General features: G+C 43.9%; 1 long non-coding RNA gene across 1 annotated transcript in view; it reads left to right on the forward strand.

Annotated features, from left to right (window-relative positions):
* Positions 1-14,125, forward strand: part of LOC307181097 — a 183,421-nt gene that overhangs the window by 48,996 nt on the left and 120,300 nt on the right. The window contains exon 2 of the long non-coding RNA XR_013825896.1: positions 3,296-3,385. This is a non-coding gene — a long non-coding RNA (uncharacterized lncRNA). The remainder of the gene's footprint in view (positions 1-3,295; positions 3,386-14,125) is intronic.

Consider the following 14,125-nt stretch of genomic DNA (forward strand, 5'->3'; position numbering starts at 1 on the left):
CCTTAAGCAAGCATAAGTTGGTTTTCTAAATTTGAGACCCTGTTCTGTTCTGTAATTCAGTTCCTGTGTAGCCAAGTTTACATTCCGTGTATTACTGATATCTTATGATGTTTCTTTTCTGTGTGACTTATTTCAGTTAGAATCATCATACCTGAATCCACTCATTGTGCTGCTACGGGCCTGATGACACAGATTTCATTGCTGAGTGATATTGCTTTGTAAGTAAATACCACAACTTCTTTATCCATTTTTCACTTTCTGCGATGTTGAACTTGTACTGTAAACGAGTTTCTTGTAAACAGAGCCGTTCCAAACTTTGGGGTGGCTGTGTCTTTTTGATTTTAATTTCCCTAAGCTATAGGACCATAAGTGGAAGTGCCCTAGGTTCTGTTGCTTTGTTTTTTAGATGTTTCAGGAAACACCATACACTTCTCCCGAGTGGTTGTTGGCAATTTACATCCCGCCCATCAGCATAACAAGGCTCCCAGTTCTCCATGGCCTGTCCTGCCTTTCTGGATTTTACACTTTTTTCAGATGGCCCTTTTGACCGGGGGGAAGTGAGACTTCATTGTAGTGCAGATTTCCTTTGCAAGCTTGCTTGGTTGGCCAAAAAGGGCGTATGCGTTTTTTCCTGAATATATTCAGGAAAAAACGCATACGCCCTTTTTGGCCAAGTGCATCATTGTGGACGTTCTGCCTCTTTTCCTATGCTTTCAATGCAATTCCAGTCTACCTCCTGAAATCGGTTTCCTGCAATTCTGCCCCGCTTTCAAGTCCTCTTGGCAGCCTTACTTCAGTCTATTTTTGGACGATAGCTGTCATTTATAACTCTGCAGGTTTGTGAAATACAGTGCCCCTGAGCTCCTTTCTTCAACTCGCTTTCTTGTGACCTGGCCGCAACACCGCAGGATGGCTTCAGGCCCTAATCTGGTTCCGGCACGGCACGCAGAGCCTTTGGTTAATTCCTCTTCCTGGTGGGAAATGAGAGTTAAATTTGCCCGTCCAGACACCTCCAGCTAGTCTCTCATTGGTTCTCGCTATTCCTGTTCATCTTCCGCAGAAATTGCAAACTGAGCCAAACAGGAGGTTAAAGGGACTGAGTCTCCAAGTCGGGAGAGTGTTAGTAAAGCGTCTGGAATGTTGCACCCGAGTACCATGGGAGGAAAACTGAGACATATTTGAACACGTCTCCCGATCACATGGTTGATCATACTCTAGGTTCCACATGCATGTTTTAGCTGAAGGAAGAATACCTTAAACCTGGAGAGTTGAGACCCGTGGAATGCGTACCATGCAATATGACTTCAAAGGGTCTTCATTTGCTCACCGAACCTCTCCAATCCTATCACTGCTGCGTTTATGCCCCTGTACACATGCTTGATTCTCTTTTGGAGACATAGCAATCCATAGGTTTTCCGATACTTACTAGTAAGGTACATTCTTAGGCGGTTAATATGCGGTGTTGAGTCCATTTCGTTGAGCAAGGAGTAGCTCTTGTCTATTCCATATTTGACTTAAGGAACTTTATCTGTGCTCATTTCAATCTCTGGTTTTATGCAGCACCCCAACTCACCTTTACCCTTAAGCAAGCATAAGTTGGTTTTCTAAATTTGAGACCCTGTTCTGTTCTGTAATTCAGTTCCTGTGTAGCCAAGTTTACATTCCGTGTATTACTGATATCTTATGATGTTTCTTTTCTGTGTGACTTATTTCAGTTAGAATCATCATACCTGAATCCACTCATTGTGCTGCTACGGGCCTGATGACACAGATTTCATTGCTGAGTGATATTGCTTTGTAAGTAAATACCACAACTTCTTTATCCATTTTTCACTTTCTGCGATGTTGAACTTGTACTGTAAACGAGGTTCTTGTAAACAGATCCGTTCCAAACTTTGGGGTGGCTGTGTCTTTTTGATTTTAATTTCCCTAAGCTATAGGACCATAAGTGGAAGTGCCCTAGGTTCTGTTGCTTTGTTTTTTAGATGTTTCAGGAAACACCATACACTTCTCCCGAGTGGTTGTTGGCAATTTACATCCCGCCCATCAGCATAACAAGGCTCCCAGTTCTCCATGGCCTGTCCTGCCTTTCTGGATTTTTCACTTTTTTCAGATGGCCCTTTTGACCGGGGGGAAGTGAGACTTCATTGTAGTGCAGATTTCCTTTGCAAGCTTGCTTGGGTGGCCAAAAAGGGCGTATGCGTTTTTTCCTGAATATATTCAGGAAAAAACGCATACGCCCTTTTTGGCCAAGTGCATCATTGTGGACGTTCTGCCTCTTTTCCTATGCTTTCAATGCAATTCCAGTCTACCTCCTGAAATCGGTTTCCTGCAATTCTGCCCCGCTTTCAAGTCCTCTTGGCAGCCTTACTTCAGTCTATTTTTGGACGATAGCTGTCATTTATAACTCTGCAGGTTTGTGAAATACAGTGCCCCTGAGCTCCTTTCTTCAACTCACTTTCTTGTGACCTGGCCGCAACACCGCAGGATGGCTTCAGGCCCTAATCTGGTTCCGGCACAGCACGCTGAGCCTTTGGTTAATTCCTCTTCCTGGTGGGAAATGAGAGTTAAATTTGCCCGTCCAGACACCTCCAGCTAGTCTCTCATTGGTTTTCGCTATTCCTGTTCATCTTCCGCAGAAATTGCAAACTGGGCCAAACAGGAGGTTAAAGGGGCTGACTCTCCAAGTGGGGAGAGTGTTAATAAAGCGTCTGGAATGTTGCACCCGAGTACCAGGGGAGGAAAACTGAGACATATTTGAACACGTCTCCCGTTCACATGGTTGATCATACTCTGGGTTCCACATGCATGTTTTAGCTGAAGGAAGAATACCTTAAACCTGGAGAGTTGAGACCCGTGGAATGGGTACCATGCAATATGACTTCAAAGGGTCTTCATTTGCTCACCGAACCTCTCCAATCCTATCACTGCTGCGTTTATGCCCCTGTACACACGCTTGATTCTCTTTTGGAGACATAGCAATCCATAGGTTTTAAGATACTTACTAGTCAGGTACATTCTTAGGCGTTTAATATGGGGTGTTGAGTCCATTTCGTTGAGCAAGGAGTAGCTCTTGTCTATTCCATATTTGGCTTAAGGAACTTTATCTGTGCTCATTTCAATCTCTGGTTTTATGCAGCACCCCAACTCACCTTTCCCCTTAAGCAAGCATAAGTTGGTTTTCTAAATTTGAGACCCTGTTCTGTTCTGTAATTCAGTTCCTGTGTAGCCAAGTTTACATTCCGTGTATTACTGATATCTTATGATGTTTCTTTTTCTGTGTGACTTATTTCAGTTAGAATCATCGTACCTGAATCCACTCATTATGCTGCTATGGGCCTGATGACATAGATTTCATTGCTGAGTGATACTGCATTGTACGTAAGTACCACAAGTTCTTTATCCATTTTTCACTTTCTGTGATATTGAACTTGTATGGTAAACGAGGTTCTTGTAAACGGAGGCGTCCCAAACTTTTGGGTGGCTGTGTCTTTTTGATTTTAATTTCCCTAAGCTATAGGACCATAAGTGGAAGTGCCCTAGGCTCTGTTGCTTTGTTTTTTAGATGTTTCAGGAAACACCATACACTTCTCCCGAGTGGTTGTTGGCAATTTACATCCCGCCCATCAGCATAACAAGGCTCCCAGTTCTCCATGGCCTGTCCTGCCTTTCTGGATTTTACACTTTTTTCAGATGGCCCTTTTGCCCGGGGGGAAGTGAGACTTCATTGTAGTGCAGATTTCCTTTGCAAGCTTGCTTGGTTGGCCAAAAAGGGCGTATGCGTTTTTTCCTGAATATATTCAGGAAAAAACGCATACGCCCTTTTTGGCCAAGTGCATCATTGTGGACGTTCTGCCTCTTTTCCTATGCTTTCAATGCAATTCCAGTCTACCTCCTGAAATCGCTTTCCTGCAATTCTGCCCTGCTTTCAAGTCCTCTTGGCAGCCTTACTTCAGTCTATTTTTGGACGATAGCTGTCATTTATAACTCTGCAGGTTTGTGAATTACAGTGCCCCTGAGCTCCTTTCTTCAACTCGCTTTCTTTTGAGCTGGCCGCAACACCACAGGATGGCTTCAGGCCCTAATCTGGTTCCGGCACGGCACGCTGAGCCTTTGGTTATTTCCTCTTCCTGGTGGGAAATGAGAGTTAAATTTGCCCGTCCAGACACCTCCAGCTAGCCTCTCATTGGTTCTCGCTATTTCTGTTTATCTTAAGCAGAAATTGCAAACTGGGCCAAACAGGAGGTTAAAGGGACTGACTCTCCAAGTCGGGAGAGTGTTAGTAAAGCGTCTGGAATGTTGCACCCGAGTACCAGGGTACGAAAACTGAGACATATTTGAACACGTCTCCCGATCACATGGTTGATCATACTCTAGGTTCCACATGCATGTTTTAGCTGAAGGAAGAATACCTTAAACCTGGGTAGTTGAAACCCGTGGAATGGGTACCATGCAATATGACTTCAAAGGGTCTTCATTTGCTCACCGAACCTCTCCAATCCTATTACTGCTGCGTTTATGCCCCTGTACACATGCTTGATTCTCTTTCGGAGACATAGCAATCCATAGGTTTTAAGATACTTACTAGTCAGGTACATTCTTAGGCGTTTAATATGCGGTGTTGAGTCCATTTCGTTGAGCAAGGAGTAGCTCTTGTCTATTCCATATTTGGCTTAAGGAACTTTATCTGTGCTCATTTCAATCTCTGGTTTTATGCAGCACCCCAACTCACCTTTACCCTTAAGCAAGCATAAGTTGGTTTTCTAAATTTGAGTCCCTGTTCTGTTCTGTAATTCAGTTCCTGTGTAGCCAAGTTTACATTCCGTGTATTACTGATATCTTATGATGTTTCTTTTTCTGTGTGACTTACTTCAGTTAGAATCATCATACCTGAATCCACTCATTGTGCTGCTAAGGGCCTGATGACACAGATTTCATTGCTGAGTGATATTGCTTTGTAAGTAAATACCACAACTTCTTTATCCATTTTTCACTTTCTGCGATGTTGAACTTGTACTGTAAACGAGGTTCTTGTAAACAGAGCCGTTCCAAACTTTGGGGTGGCTGTGTCTTTTTGATTTTAATTTCCCTAAGCTATAGGACCATAAGTGGAAGTGCCCTAGGTTCTGTTGCTTTGTTTTTTAGATGTTTCAGGAAACACCATACACTTCTCCCGAGTGGTTGTTGGCAATTTACATCCCGCCCATCAGCATAACAAGGCTCCCAGTTCTCCATGGCCTGTCTTGTCTTTCTGGATTTTTCACTTTTTTCAGATGGCCCTTTTGACCGGGGGGAAGTGAGACTTCATTGTAGTGCAGATTTCCTTTGCAAGCTTGCTTGGTTGGCCAAAAAGGGCGTATGCATTTTTTCCTGAATATATTCAGGAAAAAACGCATACGCCCTTTTTGGCCAAGTGCATCATTGTGGACGTTCTGCCTCTTTTCCTATGCTTTCAATGCAATTCCAGTCTACCTCCTGAAATCGGTTTCCTGCAATTCTGCCCCACTTTCAAGTCCTCTTGGCAGCCTTACTTCAGTCTATTTTTGGACGATAGCTGTCATTTGTAACTCTGCAGGTTTGTGAATTACAGTGCCCCTGAGCTCCTTTCTTCAACTCGCTTTCTTGTGACCTGGCCGCAACACCGCAGGATGGCTTCAGGCCCTAATCTGGTTCCGGTACGGCACACTGAGCCTTTGGTTATTTCCTCTTCCTGGTGGGAAATGAGAGTTAAATTTGCCCGTCCAGACACCTCCAGCTAGCCTCTCATTGGTTCTCGCTATTCCTGTTCATCTTCCGCAGAAATTGCAAACTGGGCCAAACAGGAGGTTAAAGGCGCTGACTCTCCAAGTGGGGAGAGTGTTAGTAAAGCGTCTGGAATGTTGCACCCGAGTACCAGGGGAGGAAAACTGAGACATATTTGAACACGTCTCCCGTTCACATGGTTGATCATACTTGGGTTCCACATGCATGTTTTAGCTGAAGGAAGAATACCTTAAACCTGGAGAGTTGAGACCCGTGTAATGGGTACCATGCAATATGACTTCAAAGGGTCTTCATTTGCTCACCGAACCTCTCCAATCCTATCACTGCTGCGTTTATGCCCCTGTACACATGCTTGATTCTCTTTTGGAGACATAGCAATCCATAGGTTTTCCGATACTTACTAGTCAGGTACATTCTTAGGCGTTTAATATGCGGTGTTGAGTCCATTTCGTTGAGCAAGGAGTAGCTCTTGTCTATTCCATATTTGACTTAAGGAACTTTATCTGTGCTCATTTCAATCTCTGGTTTTATGCAGCACCCCAACTCACCTTTCCCCTTAAGCAAGCATAAGTTGGTTTTCTAAATTTGAGACCCTGTTCTGTTCTGTAATTCAGTTCCTGTGTAGCCAAGTTTACATTCCGTGTATTACTGATATCTTATGATGTTTCTTTTTCTGTGTGACTTATTTCAGTTAGAATCATCATACCTGAATCCACTCATTGTGCTGCTAAGGGCCTGATGACACAGATTTCATTGCTGAGTGATATTGCTTTGTAAGTAAATACCACAACTTCTTTATCCATTTTTCACTTTCTGCGATGTTGAACTTGTACTGTAAACGAGGTTCTTGTAAACAGAGCCGTTCGAAAGTTTGGGGTGGCTGTGTCTTTTTGATTTTAATTTCCCTAAGCTATAGGACCATAAGTGGAAGTGCCCTAGGTTCTGTTGCTTTGTTTTTTAGATGTTTCAGGAAACACCATACACTTCTCCTGAGTGGTTGTTGGCAATTTACATCCCGCCCATCAGCATAACAAGGCTCCCAGTTCTCCATGGCCTGTCTTGTCTTTCTGGATTTTACACTTTTTTCAGATGGCCCTTTTGACCGGGGGGAAGTGAGACTTCATTGTAGTGCAGATTTCCTTTGCAAGCTTGCTTGGTTGGCCAAAAAGGGCGTATGCGTTTTTTCCTGAATATATTCAGGAAAAAACGCATACGCCCTTTTTGGCCAAGTGCATCATTGTGGACGTTCTGCCTCTTTTCCTATGCTTTCAATGCAATTCCAGTCTACCTCCTGAAATCGGTTTCCTGCAATTCTGCCCCGCTTTCAAGTCCTCTTGGCAGCCTTACTTCAGTCTCTTTTTGGACGATAGCTGTCATTTGTAACTCTGCAGGTTTGTGAATTACAGTGCCCCTGAGCTCCTTTCTTCAACTCGCTTTCTTTTGAGCTGGCCGCAACACCGCAGGATGGCTTCAGGCCCTAATCTGGTTCCGGCACGGCACGCTGAGCCTTTGGTTAATTCCTCTTCCTGGTGGGAAATGAGAGTTAAATTTGCCCATCCAGACACCTCCAGCTAGTCTCTCATTGGTTCTCGCTATTCCTGTTCATCTTCCACAGAAATTGCAAACTGGGCCAAACAGGAGGTTAAAGGGACTGACTCTCCAAGTGGGGAGAGTGTTAGTAAAGCGTCTGGAATGTTGCACCCGAGTACCAGGGTACGAAAACTGAGACATATATGAACACGTCTCCCGATCACATGGTTGATCATACTCTAGGTTCCACATGCATGTTTTAGCTGAAGGAAGAATACCTTAAACCTGGGTAGTTGAAACCTGTGGAATGGGTACCATGCAATATGACTTCAAAGGGTCTTCATTTGCTCACTGAACCTCTCCAATCCTATCACAGCTGCGTTTATGCCCCTGTACACATGCTTGATTCTCTTTCGGAGACATAGCAATCCATAGGTTTTAAGATACTTACTAGTCAGGTACATTCTTAGGCGTTTAATATGCGGTGTTGAGTCCATTTCGTTGAGCAAGGAGTAGCTCTTGTCTATTCCATATTTGGCTTAAGTAACTTTATCTGTGCTCATTTCAATCTCTGGTTTTATGCAGCACCCCAACTCACCTTTACCCTTAAGCAAGCATAAGTTGGTTTTCTAAATTTGAGGCCCTGTTCTGTTCTGTAATTCAGTTCCTGTGTAGCCAAGTTTCCATTCCATGTATTACTGATATCTTATGATGTTTCTTTTTCTGTGTGACTTATTTCAGTTAGAATCATCATACCTGAATCCACTCATTGTGCTGCTAAGGGCCTGATGACACAGATTTCATTGCTGAGTGATATTGCTTTGTAAGTAAATACCACAACTTCTTTATCCATTTTTCACTTTCTGCGATGTTGAACTTGTACTGTAAACGAGGTTCTTGTAAACAGAGCCGTTCCAAACTTTGGGGTGGCTGTGTCTTTTTGATTTTAATTTCCCTAAGCTATAGGACCATAAGTGGAAGTGCCCTAGGTTCTGTTGCTTTGTTTTTTAGATGTTTCAGGAAACACCATACACTTCTCCCGAGTGGTTGTTGGCAATTTACATCCCGCCCATCAGCATAACAAGGCTCCCAGTTCTCCATGGCCTGTCCTGCCTTTCTGGATTTTACACTTTTTTCAGAGGGCCCTTTTGACCGGGGGGAAGTGAGACTTCATTGTAGTGCAGATTTCCTTTGCAAGCTTGCTTGGTTGGCCAAAAAAGGCGTATGCGTTTTTTCCTGAATATATTCAGGAAAAAACGCATACGCCCTTTTTGGCCAAGTGCATCATTGTGGACGTTCTGCCTCTTTTCCTATGCTTTCAATGCAATTCCAGTCTACCTCCTGAAATCGGTTTCCTGCAATTCTGCCCCGCTTTCAAGTCCTCTTGGCAGCCTTACTTCAGTCTATTTTTGGACGATAGCTGTCATTTATAACTCTGCAGGTTTGTGAATTACAGTGCCCCTGAGCTCCTTTCTTCAACTCGCTTTCTTGTGAGCTGGCCGCAACACCGCAGGATGGCTTCAGGCCCTAATCTGGTTCCGGCACGGCACACTGAGCCTTTGGTTATTTCCTCTTCCTGGTGGGAAATGAGAGTTAAATTTGCCCGTCCAGACACCTCCAGCTAGCCTCTCATTGGTTCTCGCTATTCCTGTTCATCTTCCGCAGAAATTGCAAACTGGGCCAAACAGGAGGTTAAAGGCGCTGACTCTCCAAGTGGGGAGAGTGTTAGTAAAGCGTCTGGAATGTTGCACCCGAGTACCAGGGGAGGAAAACTGAGACATATTTGAACACGTCTCCCATTCACATGGTTGATCATACTCTGGGTTCCACATGCATGTTTTAGCTGAAGGAAGAATACCTTAAACCTGGAGAGTTGAGACCCGTGGAATGGGTACCATGCAATATGACTTCAAAGGGTCTTCATTTGCTCACCGAACCTCTCCAATCCTATCACTGCTGCGTTTATGCCCCTGTACACATGCTTTATTCTCTTTTGGAGGCATAGCAATCCATAGGTTTTAAGATACTTACTAGTCAGGTACATTCTTAGGCATTTAATATGGGGCTTTGAGTCCATTTCGTTGAGCAAGGAGTAGCTCTTGTCTATTCCATATTTGGCTTAAGGAACTTTATCTGTGCTCATTTCAATCTCTGGTTTTATGCAGCACCCCAACTCACCTTTCCCCTTAAGCAAGCATAAGTTGGTTTTCTAAATTTGAGACCCTGTTCTGTTCTGTAATTCAGTTCCTGTGTAGCCAAGTTTACATTCCGTGTATTAGTGATATCTTATGATGTTTCTTTTTCTGTGTGACTTATTTCAGTTAGAATCATCGTACCTGAATCCACTCATTATGCTGCTACGGGCCTGATGACATAGATTTCATTGCTGAGTGATACTGCATTGTACGTAAGTACCACAAGTTCTTTATCCATTTTTCACTTTCTGCGATGTTGAACTTGTACTGTAAACGAGGTTCTTGTAAACAGAGCCGTTCCAAACTTTGGGGTGGCTGTGTCTTTTTGATTTTAAATTCCCTAAGCTATAGGACCATAAGTGGAAGTGCCCTAGGCTCTGTTGCTTTGTCTTTTAGATGTTTCAGGAAACACCATACACTTCTCCCGAGTGTTTGTTGGCAATTTACATCCCGCCCTTCAGCATAACAAGGCTCCCAGTTCTCCATGGCCTGTCCTCCCTTTCTGGATTTTACACTTTTTTCAGATGGCCCTTTTGACCTGGGGGAAGTGAGACTTCATTGTAGTGCAGATTTCCTTTGCAAGCTTGCTTGGTTGGCCAAAAAGGGCGTATGCGTTTTTTCCTGAATATATTCAGGAAAAAACGCATACGCCCTTTTTGGCCAAGTGCATCATTGTGGACGTTCTGCCTCTTTTCCTATGCTTTCAATGCAATTCCAGTCTACCTCCTGAAATCGGTTTCCTGCAATTCTGCCCCGCTTTCAAGTCCTCTTGGCAGCCTTACTTCAGTCTCTTTTTGGACGATAGCTGTCATTTATAACTCTGCAGGTTTGTGAATTACAGTGCCCCTGAGCTCCTTTCTTCAACTTGCTTTCTTTTGAGCTGGCCGCAACACCGCAGGATGGCTTCAGGCCCTAATCTGGTTCCGGCACGGCACGCTGAGCCTTTGGTTAATTCCTCTTCCTGGTGGGAAATGAGAGATAAATTTGCCCGTCCAGACACCTCCAGCTAGCCTCTCATTGGTTCTCGATATTCCTGTTCATCTTCCGCAGAAATTGCAAACTGGGCCAAACAGGAGGTTAAAGGGACTGACTCTCCAAGTCGGGAGAGTGTTAGTAAAGCGTCTGGAATGTTGCACCCGAGTACCAGGGTACGAAAACTGGGACATATTTGAACACGTCTCCCGATCTCATGGTTGATCATACTCTAGGTTCCACATGCATGTTTTAGCTGAAGGAAGAATACCTAAAACCTGGGTAGTTGAAACCCGTGGAATGGGTACCATGCAATATGACTTCAAAGGGTCTTCATTGGCTCACCGAACCTCTCCAATCCTATCACTGCTGTGTTTATGCCCCTGTACACATGCTTGATTCTCTTTCGGAGACATAGCAATCCATAGGTTTTAAGATACTTACTAGTCAGGTACATTCTTAGGCGTTTAATATGGGGTGTTGAGTCCATTTCGTTGAGCAAGGAGTAGCTCTTGTCTATTCCATATTTGGCTTAAGGAACTTTATCTGTGCTCATTTCAATCTCTGGTTTTATGCAGCACCCCAACTCACCTTTCCCCTTAAGCAAGCATATGTTGGTTTTCTAAATTTGAGACCCTGTTCTGTTCTGTAATTCAGTTCCTGTGTAGCCAAGTTTCCATTCCGTGTATTACTGATATCTTATGATGTTTCTTTTTCTGTGTGACTTATTTCAGTTAGAATCATCATACCTGAATCCACTCATTGTTCTGCTAAGGGCCTGATGACACAGATTTCATTGCTGAGTGATATTGCTTTGTAAGTAAATACCACAACTTCTTTATCCATTTTTCACTTTCTGCGATGTTGAACTTGAACTGTAAACGAGGTTCTTGTAAACAGAGCCGTTCCAAACTTTGGGGTGGCTGTGTCTTTTTGATTTTAATTTCCCTAAGCTATAGGACCATAAGTGGAAGTGCCCGAGGTTCTGTTGCTTTGTTTTTTAGATGTTTCAGGAAACACCATACAATTCTCCCCAGTGGTTGTTGGCAATTTACATCCCGCCCATCAGCATAACAAGGCTCCCAGTTCTCCATGGCCTGTCCTGCCTTTCTGGATTTTACACTTTTTTCAGATGGCCCTTTTGACCGGGGGGAAGTGAGACTTCTTTGTCGTGCAGATTTCCTTTGCAAGCTTGCTTGGTTGGCCAAAAAGGGCGTATGCGTTTTTTCCTGAATATATTCAGGAAAAAACGCATACACCCTTTTTGGCCAAGTGCATCATTGTGGACGTTCTGCCTCTTTTCCTATGCTTTCAATGCAATTCCAGTCTACCTCCTGAAATCGGTTTCCTGCAATTCTGCCCCGCTTTCAAGTCCTCTTGGCAGCCTTACTTCAGTCTATTTTTGGACGATAGCTGTCATTTATAACTCTGCAGGTTTGTGAATTACAGTGCCCCTGAGCTCCTTTCTTCAACTCGCTTTCTTGTGACCTGGCCGCAACACCGCAGGATGGCTTCAGGCCCTAATCTGGTTCCGGCATGGCACGCTGAGCCTTTGGTTATTTCCTCTTCCTGGTGGGAAATGAGAGTTAAATTTGCCCGTCCAGACACCTCCAGCTAGTCTCTGATTGGTTCTCGCTATTCCTGTTCATCTTCCGCAGAAATTGCAAACTGGGCCAAACAGGAGGTTAAAGGCGCTGACTCTCCAAGTGGGGAGAGTGTTAGTAAAGCGTCTGGAATGTTGCACCCGAGTACCAGGGGAGGAAAACTGAGAAATATTTGAACACGTCTCCCGTTCACATGGTTGATCATACTTGGTTTCCACATGCATCTTTTAGCTGAAGGAATAATACCTTAAACCTGGGTATTTGAAACCCGTGGAATGGGTACCATGCAATATGACTTCAAAGGGTCTTCATTTGCTCACCGAACCTCTCCAATCCTATCACTGCTGCGTTTATGCCCCTGTACACATGCTTGATTCTCTTTCGGAGACATAGCAATCCATAGGTTTTAAGATACTTACTAGTCAGGTACATTCTTAGGCGTTTAATATGGTGTGTTGAGTCCATTTCGTTGAGCAAGGAGTAGCTCTTGTCTATTCCATATTTGGCTTAAGGAACTTTATCTGTGCTCATTTCAATCTCTGGTTTTATGCAGCACCCCAACTCACCTTTACCCTTAAGCAAGCATAAGTTGGTTTTCTAAATTTGAGACCCTGTTCTGTTCTGTAATTCAGTTCCTGTGTAGCCAAGTTTACATTCCGTGTATTAGTGATATCTTATGATGTTTCTTTTTCTGTGTGACTTATTTCAGTTAGAATCATCATACCTGAATCCACTCATTGTGCTGCTAAGGGCCTGATGACACAGATTTCATTGCTGAGTGATATTGCTTTGTAAGTAAATACCACAACTTCTTTATCCACTTTTCAATTTCTGCAATGTTGAACTTGTACTGTAAACGAGGTTCTTGTAAACAGAGCCGTTCGAAACTTTGGGGTGGCTGTGTCTTTTTGATTTTAAATTCCCTAAGCTATAGGACCATAAGTGGAAGTGCCCTAGGCTCTGTTGCTTTGTTTTTTAGATGTTTCAGGAAACACCATACACTTCTCCCGAGTGTTTGTTGCCAATTTACATCCCGCCCTTCAGCATAACAAGGCTCCCAGTTCTCAATGGCCTGTCCTGCCTTTCTGGATTTTACACTTTTTTCAGATGGCCCTTTTGACCGGGGGGAAGTGAGACTTCATTGTAGTGCAGATTTCCTTTGCAAGCTTGCTTGGTTGGCCAAAAAGGGCGTATGCGTTTTTTCCTGAATATATTCAGGAAAAAACGCATACGCCCTTTTTGGCCAAGTGCATCATTGTGGACGTTCTGCCTCTTTTCCTATGCTTTCAATGCAATTCCAGTCTACCTCCTGAAATCGGTTTCCTGCAATTCTGCCCCGCTTTCAAGTCCTCTTGGCAGCCTTACTTCAGTCTATTTTTGGACGATAGCTGTCATTTATAACTCTGCAGGTTTGTGAATTACAGTGCCCCTGAGCTCCTTTCTTCAACTCGCTTTCTTTTGAGCTGGCCGCAACACCGCAGGATGGCTTCAGGCCCTAATCTGGTTCCGGCACGGCACGCTGAGCCTTTGGTTAATTCCTCTTCCTGGTGGGAAATGAGAGTTAAATTTGCCCATCCAGACACCTCCAGCTAGTCTCTCATTGGTTCTCGCTATTCCTGTTCATCTTCCGCAGAAATTGCAAACTGGGCCAAACAGGAGGTTAAAGGGACTGACTCTCCAAGTGGGGAGAGTGTTAGTAAAGCGTCTGGAATGTTGCACCCGAGTACCAGGGTACGAAAACTGAGACATATATGAACACGTCTCCCGATCACATGGTTGATCATACTCTAGGTTCCACATGCATGTTTTAGCTGAAGGAAGAATACCTTAAACCTGGGTAGTTGAAACCCGTGGAATGGGTACCATGCAATATGACTTCAAAGGGTCTTCATTTGCTCACGAACCTCTCCAATCCTATCACTGCTGCGTTTATGCCCCTGTACACATGCTTGATTCTCTTTTGGAGGCATAGCAATCCATAGGTTTTAAGATACTTACTAGTCAGGTACATTCTTAGGCGTTTAATATGCGGTGTTGAGTCCATTTCGGTGAGCAAGGAGT

Source organism: Stenella coeruleoalba, assembly GCF_951394435.1.
Source record: "Stenella coeruleoalba genome assembly, contig: scaffold_57, whole genome shotgun sequence".
NCBI lineage: Eukaryota > Metazoa > Chordata > Mammalia > Artiodactyla > Delphinidae > Stenella > Stenella coeruleoalba.